Genomic DNA, 19,674 nt, shown 5'->3' on the forward strand with positions numbered 1-19,674 from the left:
TTTCTGTGGTGCAAAGGAGAACATCCTTTGGTTGACATTGGGAATGATGTCACTGCCGTGGAATGTGCTGAGGACATCTTTGGGGTAGACATTGGTGCGGACATCCCTGTTGTGCACAGGAAGATGTTCCTGTAGAGCACAAGAGTGAGGACATCACTGTTGTCCACAGAAGAATGTCCCTGTGGTGCACAGCGGGGAGGATGTCCTTGTGGTGAACAGTGAGAAGTATGTCCCTGTGGTGGACACCTGGAAGGACCTCTCTGTCATTGACAGTAGGAAGGATCTCCCTGTGGTGGACAGTGGGTAGGACGTCCATTTGGTGGACAGTGGTTAGGACATCCCTGTTTTGGACAGTGGAAAGGACATCTCTGTATTGGACAGCAGGGGGGACCTCTCTGTGGTTGACAGTGGGAAAGATGTTCGAATGATGGACAGTGATGAGGAGGTTTCTGTTGTGGACATTAGATTGGATGGTTTTTTGGTGGATAATGGAGAGGACCTTCCTGTGGTGGACAGTGGGAAGGACATCCCTGTAGTGGACAGTATGGAAGATGTTTCTGTGGTGGAGAGTGGGGAGGATGTCCATCTGGTGGACAGTGGTGAGGATGTTCCTCTGGTGGACAGTGGGGAGAAAGTTTCTGTAGTGGTAAGTAAAGAGGACATCCCTGAGGTGTACAATGGAGAGTGCTTCCCTGTTTTATACAGTGAGGAGGATATCCCTGTGGTGGACAGTGGTGAGAAAGACACTGTGGTGGACAGTGGTAAGGATGCCCCTGTGGTGGACAGCAAGGAGGACCTCACTTTGGTGGACAGTGGGAAGGACGTCCCTGTGGTGGACAATGCAAAGTATGTCCCTGTGGTCCACAGTGGTGAGGACATCCCTGTTGAGCACAGGAGTATGTTTTTGTGGTTGAGAGTGGGGAGGACCACACTCTGGTGGACTGTGGAGTAGGACGTCCCTATGGTGGACAGTGGGAAGGATGTCCATGTGGTGGACAGTGGGGAAGATGTCCATGTTGTGGACAGTGGGAAGGATCTCCTTTTGGTGGACAGTGGGAAGGACGTCCCTTTGGTGGATTGTGGGGAGGAATTCCTTGGGGTGGACAGTTCAGAGGATGTCCTTTGGTGGAAAGTGAGTAGGACCTTTCTGTTGTGGACTGTTAGATGGACATCCTTGTGTAGGACAGTGGGGAGTATGTCCCAGTTGTGTACAGTGGGATAGATGTTTCTGTAGTGGACAGTTGGGAACATATTTGTGTGGTGGACAGTTAGGAAGATGTCCCTATGGTAAACAGTTGGAAGGAAGTCCTTTTTGTGTACAGTGAAAAGATGTCCATATGGTGGACAATGGGAAGAATGTCCCTGTTGTAGACAGTGGGGAGTTTCTCCCTGTGGTGGTCAGTAAGTAGGACGTACCTGTGGTGGATCGTGGGGAGGATGTTTCTGTTTTGCACAACTGAGAGGACGTTACTGTGGTGGACAGTGTGAAGGACGTCGCTGTGGTGGACAGCAGGAAGAACCTCTCTGTGTTGGACTGTGGTAAATTTGTCCCTTTGATAGAGAGTGATGAGGGCATTTCTGTGGTGGACAATGTAAAGGACGTCCCTGTTGTGGACAGTGGTGAGGACCTCCCTGTCATGGATATTGGGAAGGACGTCCCTGTGGTGAACAGTGGAAAGGATGTTTCTGTGGAGGACAGTGGAGAGGACTCCCTCAGGGTGGAAAGTGGAAAGGATGTCACAGTGGTGAGGAGGTTTCTGTGGTGGACAGTGGTGAGGAGGTTTCTCTGCTGCAAAGGAAAGCATCACTTTGGTAGACAGTGGAAAGTACATCTCTGTGGTGGACAGTAGAGATAAACAGATAAACACACTGTGGTGGACAGTGGGAAGAACATATATGTTGTGGACATTGGGAAGACATCTCTATTGTGGACATTGGGAAGACCTCCTTGTGGTGAACAGTGGGAAGAATATCCCTCTGGTGGACAGTGGGGAAGACATTGCTAGGGTGGACAGGGAGAATTACATTCCTGTGGTGGACAGTTAAGAGGACTTTTCTGGGTTGAACAATTGGGATGACATCCCTGAGGTGAATATTGGAAAAGACATTTCTTTGGTGGATAGTGGGAAGGATGTCCCTGTCATGGAGAGTGCAGAGGACATCTCTGGTATGGAGAGTATTGCTGATATAGCTGGAGTGCAAAGTAGGATGTCCCTGTGGTGCACAGTGGTGAGGATATCCCTGCTGTGCACAGGAAAATGTCCCTGTTGTGCAAAGTGGGGAGGATGTCCCAGTGGTGAACAGTGAAAAGGATTTCCCTGTGATGGACAATTTGGAGGATTTCTCTGTGGTGGACAGTGCGAAGGACATCTCTTTTTTGGACAACAGGAAGGACTTCTCTGTGGTGGACTGTATGAAGGACGTCCCTGTGGTAGACAGTGGGTAGGATGTCGCTTTGGTAGACAGTGGGTAGAACGTCCCTTTGGTGTACAGTGGGAAGGACATCTCTGTTGCGGACAGTGGGGAGAATATTTTTGTGGTGGACAGTTGAAATGACGTCCCTGTGGTGGACAGTGGATAGTAAGTTTCTGTGGTGGACAAGGGATGATGTCCCAGTGGTGGACAGTGGAAAGAACATCCCTGTTGTGGACAGTGGGAAGAACTTCGCTGTTGTGGACAGTGGAAAGGACATCACTTTGATTGACAGTAGAGAGGACCTCCTTGTGGTGGACAGTGGGAAGGAGGTCCCTGTGGTGAACAGTGGGAAGGACATTTATGTTGTGGACTGTGGGAAGGACATTTCTGTTGTGGACATTGGGAAAGATCTTCTTGTGGTGAACTGTGGGAAGAATGTCCCTCTTGTGGACAGAGGGGACGACATCAGTTTGGTGGACAGTGGGAAGAACATCCCTGTGGTGGACACTGTGCAGGACCTTTCTGTGGTGGACAGTGGGAAGGACATCCCTGTTGTCGACATTGGGGAGCATGTCACTGGTTTGTTCAGTGTTAAGGACATCCCTCTGGTGGACAGTAGAGAGGACCTTTCTGTGGTTAACAGTGGGAAATAGGTCCTTGTGTTTGACAGTGGGGATGACATTTAGGTTGTGGATTGTGTGAAGGACGTCCATGTTGTGGACAGACGACCTCCATCTGGTGGATATTGGGAAGCATGTCCTTCTCATGGACAGTGGCTAGAAACACCATGTGGTGAACTGTGTGAAGGAAGTCTCTGTGGTGGACATTAGAGAGGACATCATTTAGTGGACATTGGGAAGTATGTTCCTGTTGTGGATAGCAGGGTTTGCCTTTCTGTGCTGGACAGTGGGAAGGACATGGCTGTTGTGGACAGTGTGGAGGATGTCCCTTTGGTGGACAGTGGAAAGGACTTACCTGTGGTGCACAGTAGAGAGGATTTCCCTGTGGTGGACAGTGGGAAGGAAGCCACAGTTGTGGACATTGGGAAAGACTTCTTTGTGTTGGGCAGTGGGAAGGGTGTGCCTCTGGTGGAAAGTGGGGAGGACCTCCTTGTGGTGGACAGTGGAGAGGACGTTTCTGTGGTGTACAGTGTGATGTACATATTTGTTGAGGACAGTGCAGAGGACATCAATGTGGTGGACAGTGGAAAGGACATCCCTGTGGTCGACAGTAGAAAGGAATTTCCTGTGGTGGACAGTGGGAAGGAAGTCCCTGTGGTGGACAGTGGGAAGGACATATATGTTGTGGACTGTGGAAAGGATGTCCCTGTTGTGGACATTGGGAAAGACCTCTTTGTGGTGGACAGCGGGAAGGGTGTGTCTATGGTTGACTGTGGGGAGGACCTCCTCATGGTGGACAGTTGGAAGGACATCCCTGTTATGATCTGAGTAGAGGATATCACTGAGATGGACAGTTGGAAGGATATCCTCTTGATGGATAGCGGGGAGGACATTTCTGGTGTGAATAGTGGGAAGGACATCCCTGTTGTAGACAGTGGGGAGGACATCCCGGTGATGGACATTGGGGAGGATTTCACTGTGATGGACAGTGGGGAGAATGTTACTGTGGTGCACTGGAGAATGTCCCTGTGGTGCATAGTTGGAAGGATGTCCATATGGTGGAGAGTGCAGAGGACATCTCTGTGGTGGACAGTGGTTATTTCATCCCTGTTGTTCACAGGAGGATGTCCCTGTGGTGCCCAGTGGGGAGGATGTCCCTGTTGTTTACAGTGGGAAGAACTTCGCTGTGTTTGATAGTTGGGAGGACAGCCATGTTGTGGACAGTTAGAAGGATGTCCTTGTGTTGGAGAGTTGAAAGTATTTCACTGTGGTGGACAATGTGTATGACGGCCTTGTGGACAGTAAGGACAATGCTCCTGTGGTGCACATGAGAGTGTCTCTTTGTTGGACAGTGAGAATGATGTCCTTGTAGTGGCAAGTGCAGAAGACATTTCTGGGGTGGACAGTGGTAAGAACATCCCTGTTGTCCACAGGAGGATGTCCCTGTGCTGGACAGTGGGAAGAACATTTAGGTTGTGTACAATGAAATGGAAGTTCCTGGTATTGATATTAGGAAGGACCTCATTGTGGTGAATTGTAGGAAGGATATCCCTCTGGTGGACAGTGGGGAGGACATACCAATTATGGACAGGGGGAAGGACATCCCTGTGGTGGACAGTGAAGAGGACTTTACTGTGTTGGATATTTGGGATGACATCTCTGTGGTGAATATTGGGAAAGATGTTTCTTTGGTGGATAGTGTGGAGGATGTCCCTGTCATGGAGAGTGCAGAGGACATCTCTGTGCTGGAGAGTGTTCCTTAAATTTCTGGTGTGCAAAGTAGGATGTCCCTGTGGTGCACAGTGGTGAGGATATCCCTGTTGTGTACAGGAAAATGTCCCTATTGTGCAAAGTGGGTAGGATGTTGCAGTGGTGAACAGTGAAAAGGATGTCACTGTGGTAGACAATTTGGAGGATGTCCCTGTGGTGGACAGTGGGAAGGGCATCCCTTTGGTAGACAACAGGGAGGACTTCTCTATGGTGGACTTTATAAAGGACGTCCTTGTGGTGGTCAGTGGGGAGGATGTCCCTGTGGTGGACAATGGGGAGGAAATTTCTGTGGTGGACATTAGAAATGATATCCCTGTGGTGGACAGTGGAGAGGAGCTAACTGTGGTGGAGATTGGGGAGGACATCCCCGTGGTAGACAGTGTGTAGGACATCCCTGTGGTGGACAACAGGGAGTACTTCTCTATGGTGGATTCTATGAAGGACGTCCTTGTTGTGGACAGTGAGGAGGATGTCTCTGTAGTGGACATTGAAAGATGTACCTTGTTGGACAGTGGGAAGAATGTTACTTTGTTGCACAGTGGGAAGGACATCACTGTGGTAGACAGTGGGTAGGATGTCCCTGTGGAGAGCAGTGTGTAGAATGTCTCTGTGTTGGACAGTGGGAAGGACATCCCTATTGTGTACGGTGGGGAGAATATTTCTGTGGTGGACAGTTGAAATTACGTCCCTGTGGAAGACATTTGAGAGGACCTAACTGAGGTGGAGATTGGGGAGTACATCCCTGTGGTAGACAGAAGGTAGGACTTCCCTGTGGTGGACAGTGGGTAGTATGTTCCTGTGGTGGACAGTGGAAAGGACATCACTTTGATGGACAGTAGAGAGGACCTCCCTGTGGTGGACAGTGGGAAGGACATTTATGTTGTGGACTGTGGGAAGAACATCTCTGTTGTGGACATTGGGAAGGACCTCCTTGTGGTGAACTGTGGGAAGAATGTCCCTCTTGTGGACAGAGGGGAGGATGTCACTTGGTGGGCAGTGGGAAGGACATCCCAGTGGTGGAGAGTGGGGAGGACCTTTCTGTGTTGGACATGGAAAGGACATCCCTGTGGTGGACAGTGGGGAGGATGTCACTGTTTTGAACAGTGGTAAGGACATCCCTGTGGTGGACAGTAGAGAGGACCTTTCTGTGTTGAACAGTGAGAAAAGGTCCATGTGTTGGACTGTGGGGAGGACATTTATGTTGTGGATTGTGTGAAAAATGTCCATGTTCTGGACATTTTGAAGGACCTTTGTGTGGTGGACAGTGGGAACCATGTCATTCTCTTGGACAGTGGGGAGAAACACAATGTGGTGGACAGTGGGAAGGATGTCTCTATGGTGGACATAGGAGAGGACATCACTTAGTGGACATTGGGAAGTATGTTCCTGTTTTGGAAAGCAGGTGTACCTTTCTGTGGTAGACAGTGAGAAGGGCATGCCTGTTGTGGACAGTTGGAGGGCATCCTTCTAGAGAACAGTGGAAAGGACATCCCTGTGGTGGACAGTAGACAGGACTTCCATCTGGTGGACAGTGGAAAAGAGGTCCTTGTAATGGACATTGGAAAGACATATATGGTGTGGACCGTGGGAAGGACATCTCTGTTTTGGACACTAAAAAAGAACTTTTGGTGGACAGTGGGAAAGATGACCCTTTTTTGGATAGTGGAGAAGATGTCGCTGTGGTTGAAAGTTGGAAGGACATCCCTATTATGGTCTGAGGGGAGGATATCACTGAGGTGGACAGAGGAAAGGACGTCCCTGTGGTAGACAGCAGAGAGGACCTTTTTGTTTGGAATTGTGGGAAGAACATCCCTGTTGTAGACATTGGGGAGGACATCTCTGTGGTGGACTGTCGGGAGGATTTCTCTGAGGTGGACAGAGGAAAGGACGTCCCTGTGGTAGACAGCAGAGAGGACCTTTTTGTTTGGAATTGTGGGAAGAACATCCCTGTTGTAGACATTGGGGAGGACATCTCTGTGGTGGACTGTCGGGAGGATTTCTCTGTGGTGGATAGTGGGGAGGATGTTACTGTGGTGCACTGGAGAATGTCCTTGTGCTGCATAGTCAAAAGGATGTCCATATGGTGTAGATTGCAGAGGACATCTCTGTGGTGGACAGTGGTTAGGATATCCCTGTTGCACCCAGTGGGGAGGATGTCCCTGTTGTTTTCTGTGGTCAGAACTTCACTGTGTTTGATAGTTGGGAGAAGATCCCTCTTTTGGACATTTGGGAAGATGTCACTGTGGTGGAGAGTAGAGAGGATTTCACGGTGGTCGACAATGCAGATGATGGCCTTGTAGACAGTAAGAACAAAGTTCCTGGGGTGCACAAGAGAATGTCTCTTTGGTGGACAGTAAGAAGGATGTCCTTGTAGTGGGGAATGCAGAGGACAACTCTGGGATTTACCGTTGTAAGAACATCCCTGTTGTGCACAGGAGGATTTCCCTGAGGTGTACCGTGGGGAGGACATCACTGTGGTGGACAGGCAATAGAATGTTCCTGTTGTGGATAGTGAGGAGGACCTCCCTGTGGGGGACAATGTGAAGGATGTCTCTGTGGTTTACAGTGTGGAGGATATTCATGTTGTGGACAGTGGTGAGGATGTCCATGTAGTGGACACTGGTAAGGAAAACCATGTTGTGGACAGTGGTATGTGTGTCATTGTATTACACAGGAAAATGTTCATGTGGTGGACAGTGGGAAGAACATCTCTTTGGTGAAAAGTGGAAAGGACGTCCATGTGTTGAACAATGGAAAGGACATCCCTGTGGTGGACAGTAAAATTATGTCACTTTTGTGCACATTGTGGAAGATGTCCCTCTGGTGAACAGTAGGAAAGACATCCCTGTGATGGACAGTGGTGAGGATGACCCTGTGGTGGATAGTGGTAAGGATGCCCCTGTGGTGGACAGCATGGAGAACCTAACTTTGGTGGACAGTGGGAATGATGTCCCTCTGGTGGACAATGGATAGTATGTCCCTGTGGTGCACAGTGGTGAGGACAACCCTCTTGTATACATGAGGATGTCCTTGTGGTGGACAGTGGGGAGGACCAGACTCTGGTGGAATGTGGGGTAGGACATCCCTGTGGTGGACAGTGAAGTGGACTTCCCTATGGTGGACCTTTGAAATGATATTTTTGTTGTCAACAGTGGAAAGGAATTCCGTTTGGAGGACAGTGGGAAAGAAATCACTGCGGTGGACAGGCAGAAGGATGTTCCTGTTGTGGACAGAGGGGAGGACCTTTCTGTGGTGGACAGTGGGTAGGATGTTCCTGTGGTTTACAGTGTGGAGGATATTCGTGGGGTGGACGGCGGTGATGACTTCCGTGTAGTGCATATTGTTGAGGACAACCATGTTGTGGACAGTGGTAAGGATGTCCTTTTAGTACACAGGAGGATGTCCCTGTGGTGGACAGTGGGAAGGACATCTGTTTGGTGGACTATGGAAAGGACGTCCCTGTGGTGGACAGTTGGGAGGACCTCCCTGTGGTGGACAGTGGGGAGGATATTTCTTTTGTGGACAGTGGGATGGATGTCTCTGTGGCAGAAGGTGGGGAGGACATCCTTTTGGTGGACAGTGGGGAGGATGTTTCTTTGGTGGAAATTGGGAAGAATGTCCCTGTGGTGGATAGCAGAGAGGACATTTCTGTGGTCTACAGTGTAAAAGATATCTCTGTTCTGGACATGGAAAGAATATTCCTGTGGTGCACAGTTGTGAGGACACCCCTATTGTGCATAGGAGGATATCCTTGTGATGCAAAGTGAGGAGGATATTTCATTGATGAACAGTGTGAAAGACGTCCATGTGGTGGACTGTTGGGAGGTCCACTCTGTAGTGAACATAGGGGAGAATGTCCCTGTGGTGGACAGTGGGAAGTATGTCACTGTCCTGGACATTGTTGAAGATGACCCTGTGGTGGACAGTTTTATGGATGTACTTGTGGTACAGAGAAGAACATCTCTGTGGTGGACAGTGGGGAGGACCTCTGTCTGATGGACAGTGGATAAAAAATCCCTGGGATGGACAATTGCATGGACCTCCCTGTAGTGGACAGTGTGTAGAACGTCCCTGTAGTGGACAGTAGGGATGACATTCCTGTGTTAAACTGTGAGAATAATGTCCTTTTTGTGGACAGTTGAAGGATGTCCATTTTGTGGACAAAGGGAGTACATCCCAATGTTGGTGGACATGGGTAGGATGTCTCTGTGGTGGAAGGTGGGGAGGACATCCCTCTTTAAAGTGGGGAGGACATCCTTGTGGTGGACAGTGGAGAGGACATCCTCTCTGTGGTGGACAGTGGGAGAATGTCCTTGTGGTGGATAGTGGAAAGGACCTCTTTGTGGTGAACAATGGGAAGGACGTCCCTCTAGTGGACAGTGGAGAAGATGAGCCTGTGGTGGACAGTGGAAAGAACGTTCTATGTTGGACAGAGGGAAGACTTTCCCTGTGGTGGAGGGCAGGGAGGACCTTTCTGTGGTGGACAGTGGGAAGGACATCCCTGTTGTGGACAGTAAAAGGATGTCCCTTTATTGCACATTGAGGAAGATGTCCCTCTGGTGAACAGTTGGTAGGACATTCCTGTGGTGAACAGTGGGAAGGACGTCCCTGTGGTGGAGTGTGGGGAAGAAACTCCTTGGGGTGGACAGTTGGGAGGATGTCCCTGTGGTGGACAGTGGGTAGGACCTTTTTTGTGGACTGTGGGATGGACATCCTTGTGGAGGACAGTGGGGAGTACATCCCTGTTGTTTACAGTGGGATGGATGTTTCTGTAGTGGACAGTTGCGAACATATTTGTTTGGTGGACAGTTAGGAAGACATCCCTGTTTTAAACAGTGGGAATGAAGTCCTTTTTGTGGACAGCAAAAGAATGTCCATGTGGTGGACAATTGGAAGGATGTCCCTGTTGTAGACAGTGGGGTGGTTCTCCCTGTGGTGGACATTAAGTAGGACGTCTCTGTGGTGGACAGTGTGGATGACATTTCTATTTTGGACAACTGAGAGGACGTTACTGTGGTGGACAGTGTGAAAGATGTCACTGTGGTGGACATCATGGAGGACCTCTCTGTGGTGGACAGTGGTAAAGATGTCCCTGTGATAGACAGTGATGAGGGTGTTTCTTTGGAGGACAGTGGAGAGGACCTCCTCATGGTGGAAACAGTGGTGGACAGTGGTGAGGACATTTCTGTGGTGGACAGTGGAAAAGATGTTTATCTGGTGCAAAGGAAAATATCCCTTTGATGGACAATGGAAAGTACATCTCTGTGGTGGACAGTAGAAAGAAACACACTGTGGTTGACAGTGGGAAGAAAATTTATGTTGTGGATAGTGGAAAGGACATCACTTTGATGTGCAGTAAAGAGGAGATCTCTGTTGTGGATAGTGGGAAAAATTTCCCTGTGGTGAACAGCTGAAAGGACATTTCTGTGGTGTACAATGGGAAGCACATACCTCTGGTGGACAGTAGAGAGGATGTACCTGTAGTGGACAGTGGAAAGGACGTTATATGGTGGACAATGTGAAGACTGTACCTGTGGTGGGGAACAGGGAGGACCTCTCTGTGGTGGACATTGGAAAGGACATCACTGTTGTGGACAGTAAAAGGATGTCCCTTTTGTGCACATTGGGGTAGATATCCCTCTGGTGAAAATAGGCAGGACATCACTGTGGTAGACAGTATTTAGGACGACCCTGTGGTGGACATAGGTAAGGATGCCCCTGTGGTGGACAGCAGGGAGGATCTCATTTTGGTGGACAGTGGGAATGACTTTCTGTGGTAGACAATGCAAAGTATGCCCTTTGGTGCACAGTGGTTAGGACATCCCTCTGGTTCGTGTGGTGGACACTTGGGAGGACCACACTCTGGTGGAATGTGGGGTAGGACATCCCTGTGGTAGACAGTGGGAAGAACATCCATTTGGTGGACAACAGGGAGGACTTCTCTATGGTGGACTGTACGAAGGACGTCCTTTTTGTGGTCAGTGGGGAGAATGTCCCTTTTGGAGGGCAGTGCGGAGGTTGCCTCTGTTGTGAACAGTTGAAAGATGTACCTTTGGTGTCAGTGGGATGGACTTCCCTTTGGTGGACTGTGGGAAGGACGTCCCTGTGGTAGACAGTGGGTAGGATGTCCCTGTGGAGGGCAGTGGGTAGAACGTCTTCATGGTGGACAGTGGGAAAAACATCCCTGTTGTCAGAGTGGGGAGGATATTTCTGTGGTGGATAGTGGGAAAAATGTCCTTGATGTAGACAGTGGGAAGGACGTCCCTGTGGTTGACAGTGGGAAGGATATCCCTATAGTGGACAGTGGGGTGGACATCCCTGTGGTGAACAGTGGTGAGGACGTCTTTGTGGTGAAAAGGAGAATGTCTCTTAGGTGGACTGTAGGAAGGATTTCCCTGTTGTGGAGAGTGCAGAGGACATCTATGAGGTGGACAGTGGTGAGAATGTTCCTGGTGTGCACTGGAAGATGTCCCTGTGGTGCACAGTCGTGATGATGTCCCTGTTGTGAACAGGAGATTGTTCCTTTGGTGCAGCATAGGAGGATGTCCCAGTCTTGTACAGTGGGAAAGAACACCCCAGTGGTGGACATTGGTGAGTACAACCCTGTGGTGGATGTGGGGAAACAGCCCTTTGGTGGACAGTGGAGTTTAGGTCTCTGTGGTAGACGAGGGAAGGATGTCACTGTGGTGGACAGTGGGAAAAATGTCCCTGTGGTGGACTGTGGGAAGGAAAATCTTTGGTGGACAGTGGGTATGACGTCCATGTGGTAGACAGTGGGTTGGATTTTCTATGATGGACAGTGGGAAGGATGGCCCTGTGGTGGACAATGGAAAGGATTACCCTGTTGTGGAAACTGGGAAGAATGTCCCTGTGAGGGACAGTGGGGAGGACATCCATGTGGTGAGGACCTTTCTGTGGTGCACTGGAGAACATCCCTTTGGTGGACTGTGGGAAGGATGTCCCTGTTTTGGAGAGTGCAGAGGACATCTCTGGGGTGGACAGTGGTGAAGATGTCTCTGGTGTGGACTGGAAGATGTCCCTGTGGTGCACAGTCATGAGGATGACCGTGTTGAGCACAAGAGGATGTTACTGAGGTGCACAGTAGGGAGGATGTCCATGTTTTGAACAGTGGGAAAGAATACCACAATGGTGGACATTGTTGAGGAGAACCCTGTGTTGGACTGTGGGGAAACATTCCTTTGGTGGACAGTGGGATTTACGTCTCTGTGGTAGATGGGGGAAGGATGTCACTGTGGTGGACAATTTGGAGGATGTCACTGTGGTGAACAATTGGAAGGACATCCCTTTGATGGACAGTGGGAAGGACGTCCCTGTGGTAGACTGTGGTGAGGACGTCCATGTGATGGACAGTGGGGTGGATGTACATGTGGTCGACCGTTGGAAGAAGGTCCCTGTGGTGGCCTTTGTGAAGGACATCCCTCTGGTGGACAGTGGGAAAGACGTCACTGTGATGGACAGTCAAAGGAAGTCCCATTGCTGGACAGTGGAAAGGACGTCCCTGTGTTGGACAGTGGGAAGGACATCCCTATGTTGGACAGTGGGAAGGATGTCTCTGTGCTGGACAGTGGGGATGTCATCCCTGTAGTAAATTGTGATGAGGATGTTTCTGTGGTGCACTGGAGAACGTTATTTTGGTGGACGGTGGGAAGAATGTCTGTGATTTGGTGAGTGCAGAGGACATCTCTGGGGTTGACAGTGATGAAGATGTCCCTGTTGTGCACTGGAAGATGTCCCTGTAGTGCACAGGAGGATGTACCTGTGGTGCACAGTTGGGAGGATGTTCCTGTTTTGAACAATGGGAAAGAACATTCCTATCATGGACATTGGTGAGGTTGCCCCTGCTGTGGTGAGTGGGGAAACATCTCTGTGGTGGACAGTGGGGTGGACTTCTTTGTAGTTGACGGGGGAAAGATGTCCCTGTGGTGAAGAGTGCTGAGGGCAACTCTGTGTTGGACATTGGTGAGAACATCCCTGTGGTGGACATTGGGCAGGATGTCCCTGTGGCTGACAGAGTCTAGGATGTTCCATGGTGGACAGTGGGGAGGTGTTTTCTGTGTTGGACAGTTGGAAGGATGTCCTTGTGGTGGACAGTGAGGAGGACGTTTATGTGGTGGACAGTGGAAAGGACATCACTGTGGTGGACAGTAGATAGAACCTCCCTGTGATAGACAGTGGGAAGGATGTCCCTGTTTCGGAAAGTGAGAAGGAGGTTTATTTTGTGGACATTGGGAAGGACCCCCTTGTGGTGAACAATGGGAAGGATATCCCTATGGTGGACAGTGGGAAGGATGTCTTTTTGTGGAGAGTGGGGAGGACATCCCTGTGGTGGACTGGCAGAAGGCTGTCTTCGTGGTGAACAGTGAAAATTATGTCCCTGTGGTTCACAGTGGTGCAGACATTCCTGTTGTGCACAGGAGGATGTCCCTGTGGTGGACAGTGGTAAGGATATCCCTGTGCTGGACAGTGATGAGGACATCTCTGTGGTGGACAGTGGTGAGGACGTTTCTGTAGTGCACAAGAAAACATCTCTTTGGTGGACAGTGGGAAAGATTTCCAAGGAGTGGAGAGTGCAGAGGACATCTCTGTGAAGGACAGTGGTAAGAATATTTCTGTTATGCACAGAAGAATGTCCCTGTGGTGTACAGTGGAAAGGATGTTCCTGTGGTGAACATTGGTAAGGATTTCCCTGTGGTGGACATTGGTGAGGATGACCCTGTGGTAAATAGTGGTAAGGATGTCCGTGTGGTGGACAACAGGGAGAACATTTCTGTGGTGGACAGTGGGCAGGATGTCCCTGTGATGGAAAGAGGGAGGTAGTCACTGAGGTGGTCAGTGAGAAGGACATCTCTCTGGTATTGAGTGGTGAGTACTTCACTGTAGTGCATACTGAGGAGGACTTAACTGTGGATTGCCCTCTGGAGGACATCTGTGTGGTGGACTATGGGGAGGACCTCCCTCTGGTGGAGAGTGGGGTGGATGTCAATATAGTTGACAGTTGGAAGATTGTCTCTGTGGTGGACTGTGGGAAGGATATTTCTTTGGTTTACAGTGGGAAGGACATCCATGTTGTGGACAGTGGGGAAGACCTCCCAGTGGTGGACAGTAGGAAGGATGTCACTGTGGTGGACATTGGAGAGGATGCCCTTGTGTTGGACCGTGCAGAAAACATACCTGTGGTGGACAGTGGAGTCGATGTCACTTTGGTTGTCACTGGGGAGGATGTCCCTTTGGTAGACAGTTTGAAGGACGTCTTTCTGAGGTCAGTGGGAAGGACATCCCTGTGGTGGATAGCTGGAAGTATGTCCCTGTTTTGGACAGTGGAGAGGACTTCACTTTGGTGGCCAGTGGGGAGTACGTCCATGTGGTGGACAGTGGTGAGGACGTTTCTCTGGTGCAAAGGAGAACGTCCCTTTGGTGGACATTGGGAATGATGTCCCTGTCGTGGAGAGTGTGGAGAATATTTCTGTGGTAGACAGTGGTGAGGACATCCATAGTGTGCAGAGGAGGATGTTCATGTGGTGCACAAGGGTGAGGACATCCTTGTTGTGCATGTGAGGATGTCCTTGTGGTGCACAATGGGGAGGATGTCCTAGTGGTGAAAAGTGAGAAGGATGTCCCTGTGCTGGACAGCTGGGAGAAACACTATGTGGTAGGCAGTGGGAAAGACATCACTGTGGTGGACAGTGGGAAGGACGTCCCTGTTGTGGGAAGTGGAAAGGACTTATCTTTGGTGGACAGTGGGGAATACGTTCCTTTGGTGGACAGTGGGGAGGGCGTTTTGTGGTGGACATTGGTGTGGACGTTTTTCTGGTACAAAGGAGAACATCCTTTGGTCGATATTGGGAATTATGTCCCTGCTGTAGAGTGTGCAGAGAACATCTCTGGGGTAGACTGTTGTGAGGACAACCCTGGTGTGGACAGGAGGATGTTTCTGTGGTGTACATGGGTGAGGACATCACTGTTGTGCAAGAAAGGATGTCCTTGTGGTCCACAGTGGGGAGGATGTCCTTGTGGTGAACAGTGAGAAGATGTCCCTGTGGTGGACAGCTGGGAGGACCTCTCTGTGGTTTACAGTAGGAAGGACCTCCCTGTCGAGGACAGTGTGTAGGACGTACATGTGGTGGACTGTGGGGTGGACATCCCTGTTTTGGACAGTGGGGAGGACATTACTGTTGTGGACAATGAGATGGACATACCTGTGGTGGACAACAGGGAGGACCTCTCTGTGGTTGACAGTTGTCCAAGTGGTAGACAGTGATGAGGATGTTTCTGTGGTGGACAGTGGATTGGATGTTTTTGTGTTGGACAGTGGAAAAGACCTTCCTGTGGTGGACAGTGTGGTGGACATGCCTGTGGTGGACAGTGGAGAGGACCTTCCTGTGGTGGACAGTGGAAAGGACGTCCCTGTTGCAGACAGTGGGGAAGATGTTTCTGTGTTGGAGAGTGGGGAGGACATCCCTCTGGTGGACAATGGTGAGGATGTTCCTCTGTAGGAACTGGGGAGAAGGTTTCTGGGGTTGTAAGAAATGAGGACAACTCTGAGGTATACAGTTGAGAGGAGATTCCTGTTTTATACAGTTAGGAGGACATCCCAGTTGTGGACAGTGGTGAGGAAGACCCTGTGGTGGACAGTGGTAAGGATGCCCCTGTGGTGGACAGCAGGGAAGACCTCATTTTGGTGGACAGTGGGAAGGACGTTCCTGTGGTGGACAATGCAAAGTATGTCCCTGTGGTTCACAGTGGTGAGGACATCCCTGTTGTGCACAGGAGGATGTCCTTGTGGTGGACAGTGGGGAGGACCACACTCTGGTGGACTGTGGGGTAGGACATCACTGTGGTGGACTGTGCTAAGGACATCCATGTGCTGGACAGTGGAGAAGATGTCCGTGTTGTGGACAGTGGGAAGGATGTCCCTTTTTTGGACAGTTGGGGGGATGTCCCTGTGGTAGACAGTGGGTAGGACATTTCTGTTGTGGACATTTGGATGGACATCCTTGTGGAAGACAGTGGGGAGTATGTCCCTGTTGTGTACAGTGGGATGCATGTTTCTGTAGTGGACAGTTGGGAACATATTTGTGTGGTGGACAGTTAGGAAGATGTCCCTGTTGGTAAACAGTGGGAATGAAGTCCTTTTTTTTGGACAGTGAAAGAATGTCCATGTGGTGGACAATGGGAAGGACATACCTTTTGTAGACAGTCGAAAGGTTCTCCCTGTGGTGGACAGTAAGTAGGACGCCCTGTGGTGGACAGTGGGGACCATGTTTCTGTTTTGGACAACTGAGAGGACATCCCTCTGGTGGACAGTAGAGAGGACATTTCTGTGGTGAACAGAGGGAAGATGGTCCATGTGTTGGACAGTGGATAGGACATTTATGTTTTTGTTTGTGGGAAAGACGTCCATGTTGTTGACATTGGGAAAAACCTGCGGGTGGTGGACAGTGGGAAGCATGTCACTGTCATGGGCAGTGGGGAGAAACAACATGTGGTGGGCAGTGGGAATGACGTCTCTGTGGTGGACCAAGGAGAGTACATTATTTAGTGGACATTGGGAAGTATATAACTGTTGTGGACAGCAGGTAGTACCTTTCTGTGCTGGAGAGTGGGAAGGACATGCTTGTTGTGGACAGTGTGTTGGACGTGCCTTTGGTGGACAGTGGAAACAACATTCCTGTGGTGGACATTAAGGAGGATTTCCCTGTGGTGGAGAGTGGGAAGGAGGTCCCTGTGGTGGAGAGTGAAAAGAACATGCCCATTGTGGACAGTGCAGAGGGCATCCCTGTGGTGGAGAGTAGAGAGGAATTCCCTGTGGTGGAGAGTGGGAAGGAGGTCCCTGTTGTACACATTGGAAGAAAATATATGGTGTGGACTGTGGGAAGAACGTTCCTGTAGTGGACATTGGGAAAGACCTTTTGGTGGACAGTGGGAAGGATGACCTTCTTGTGGTCAGTGGGGAGGATGTCCCTGTAATGGAAGTGGAAAGGACATCCCTGTTATGGTCTGAGGGGAGGATAACACTGAGGTGGACAGAGGGAAGGATGTCCCTGTGGTGGACAGGAGGGAGGACCTTTCTCTTTTGAACTGTGGGAAGGACATTCCTGTTGTAGACAGTGGGGGAGGTTCTCCCTGTAGTGGACAGTAAGTAGGACATCCTTGTGGTGGACAGTGGGGCCACGTTTCTGTTTTGGACAACTAAGAGTACGTTACTGTGGTGGACAGTGTGAAGGATGTACCTGTGGTGGACAGCAGGGAGGACTTCTCTGTAGTGGACAGTGGTAAAGATGTCCCTGTGATAGACAGTGATGAAGCTGTTTCTGTGGTGGACAGTGGAAAGGATGTCACTGTTGTGGACAGTGGTGAGGACCTCCCTGTCATGACTATTGGGAAGGATGTCCCTGTGGTGAACAGTGGAAAGGATGTTGCTGTGGTAGACAGTGGAGAGGACCTCCTCAATATGGAAATTGGAAAGGACGTCAGAGTAGTGGACAGTGGTATGGGTGTTTCTCTGGTGGACAATGGTGAGGAAGTTTCTCTGGTGCAAAGGAAAACGTCCCTTTGATGGTCAGTGTAAAGTACACCTCTGTGGTGGGCAGTAGATTGCAACACTGTGGTGGAGAGTAGGAAGAACATTTATGTTGTGGACAGTGGGAAGGAAGTCACTGTTGTCGATATTGGGAAGGACATTTTGTGGTGAGCAGTGGGAAGGATATCCCTGTTGTGAACAGGGGGAAGGACATCCCTGTAGTGAACAGTGAAGAGGACTCTTCTGTGTTGGACATTTTGAATGACATCCCTGTGGTGAATACTGGGAAAGATGTTTCTTTGGTGGATAGTGGGGAGAATGTCCCTGTCGTGGAAAGTGCAGAGGACATCTCTGGGGTGGAGCATGTTGCTGACATTCCTCATGTGCAAAGGAGGATGTCCCTGTGGTGCACAGTGGAGATTATATTCCTGTTGCACATAGGAAAATGTCCATGTTGTGCAAAGTGCGTAGGATGTCCCAGTGGTGAACAGTGAAAAAGATGTCCCTGTGGGGGACAGTGGGAAGGAAGTCCCTTTGGTGGACAACAAGTAGGACTTCTCTATGCTGGACTGTATGAAAGATGTCCTTGTGGTTGTCAGTGGGGAGGATGTCCCTGTGGTGGACAGTCGGGAGGATGTCTGTGGTGGACAGTTGAAAGATGTACCTTTGGTGGACAGTGGGAAGAATGTTTCTTTGGTGGACAGTGGGAAAAACATCCCTGTGGTAGACAGTGGGTAGGATGTTCCTGTGGAAGGCAGTGGGTAGAACATCTCTGTGGTGGACAGTGGGAAGGAAATCCCTGTTGTGGACAGTGGGGGAATATTTCTGTGGTGAACAGTTGAAATGAAGTTTCTGTGGTGGACAATGGAGAGATTCTGTGGTAGAGATTGGGGAGTAACTCCCTGAGATAGACAGTGGTTAGGACGTCCCTGTGGTAGACATTGGGTAGTACGTTCCTGTGGTAGACACAGAGGAGGATGTCCCTGTGGTGGATAGTGGAAAGAACATCCCTGTTTTGGACAGTGCGGAGGACATCCCTGTGGTTGACAGTGGGAAGGAGGTCCCGGTTGTGGACAGTGGGAAGCACTTTTATGTTGTTTACTGTGGGAAGAACATCTCTGTTGTGGACATTAGGAAAGACCTCCTTGTGAGCAACGGGAAGGATGTTGCTCTGGTGGACATTGGGGAGGAACTCCCTGTGGTGGACAGTGGCAAGGATGTCCCTGTGGTGGAGAGAGGTATAGGTTGTCACTTAGGTGGACAGTGATAAGGACATCCATGTGGTGGATAGTAGAAAGGACCTCTCTGTGGTGAACATTGGGAAGAAGGTCCCTGTGGTGGAGAGTGGGAAGGACATTTATATTGTGGATTGTGGGAATGACATACATGTTGTGGACATTGGGAAGGGCCTCCGTGTGATCTACAGTGGCAAGCATGTCCCTCTGGTGGACAGTGGGGTGGACCACCATGTGGTGTACAGTGGTAAGGACTTCCCTCTGGTGGACAGAGGAAAAGATATTGAGATGGACATTAGGAAGTATGATCCTGTTGTGGACAGAAGGGTGTACCTTTCTGTGTTGTACAGTGGGAAGGACATAACTGTTGTGGACAGTGTGGTGGACATCCCTTTGGTGGACAGTGAAAAAGACATCCCTGTGGTGGACAGTAGAGAGGACTTCACTGTGGTGGACAGTGGGAAGGGGGTCCCTGTGGTAGAGAGTGAAAAGGACACGCCTGTTGTGGACAGTGTGGAAGACATCCCTGTTGTAAACAGTGGAAAGGACATCCCTGCGGTGGACAGTAGACAGTACTTCCCTGTGGTAGACAGTGAAAAGGAGGTCCCTGTGGTGCACATTGGAAGGACATATATGGTGTGGACTGTGGGAAGGACGTCCCTGTTGTGAACATTGGGAAAGTTATTTTGGTGGACAGTGGGGAGGATGACCCTCTTGTGGACAGTCAGGAGGATGTCCCTGTGGTGAAAAGTGGGAAGGACATCCCTTTTATGGTCTGAGGCGAGGGTATCACTGAGGTGGACAGATGGACAGACCAGACATCCCTGTGATGGACAGCAGAAAAGACCTTTCTGTTTTGAATTGTGGGAAGGATATCCCTGTTTTAGACAGTGGGGAGGACATCCCTGTGGTGGACAGTGGGAAGGATTTCAGTGTGGTGTACAATGGGGAGGATGTTACTGTGGTGCACTGGAGAACGTCCATGTGGTGTATAGTCAGAAGGATGTCCATATGGTGGAGAGTGCAGAGTACATATCTGTGGTGAACACTGGTTGGGACATCCCTGTTGTGGACACTTGGGAGGATGTCACTG

This window comes from Arvicanthis niloticus, chromosome 16 (assembly GCF_011762505.2).
Source record: "Arvicanthis niloticus isolate mArvNil1 chromosome 16, mArvNil1.pat.X, whole genome shotgun sequence".
Taxonomy (NCBI): Eukaryota; Metazoa; Chordata; class Mammalia; order Rodentia; family Muridae; genus Arvicanthis; species Arvicanthis niloticus.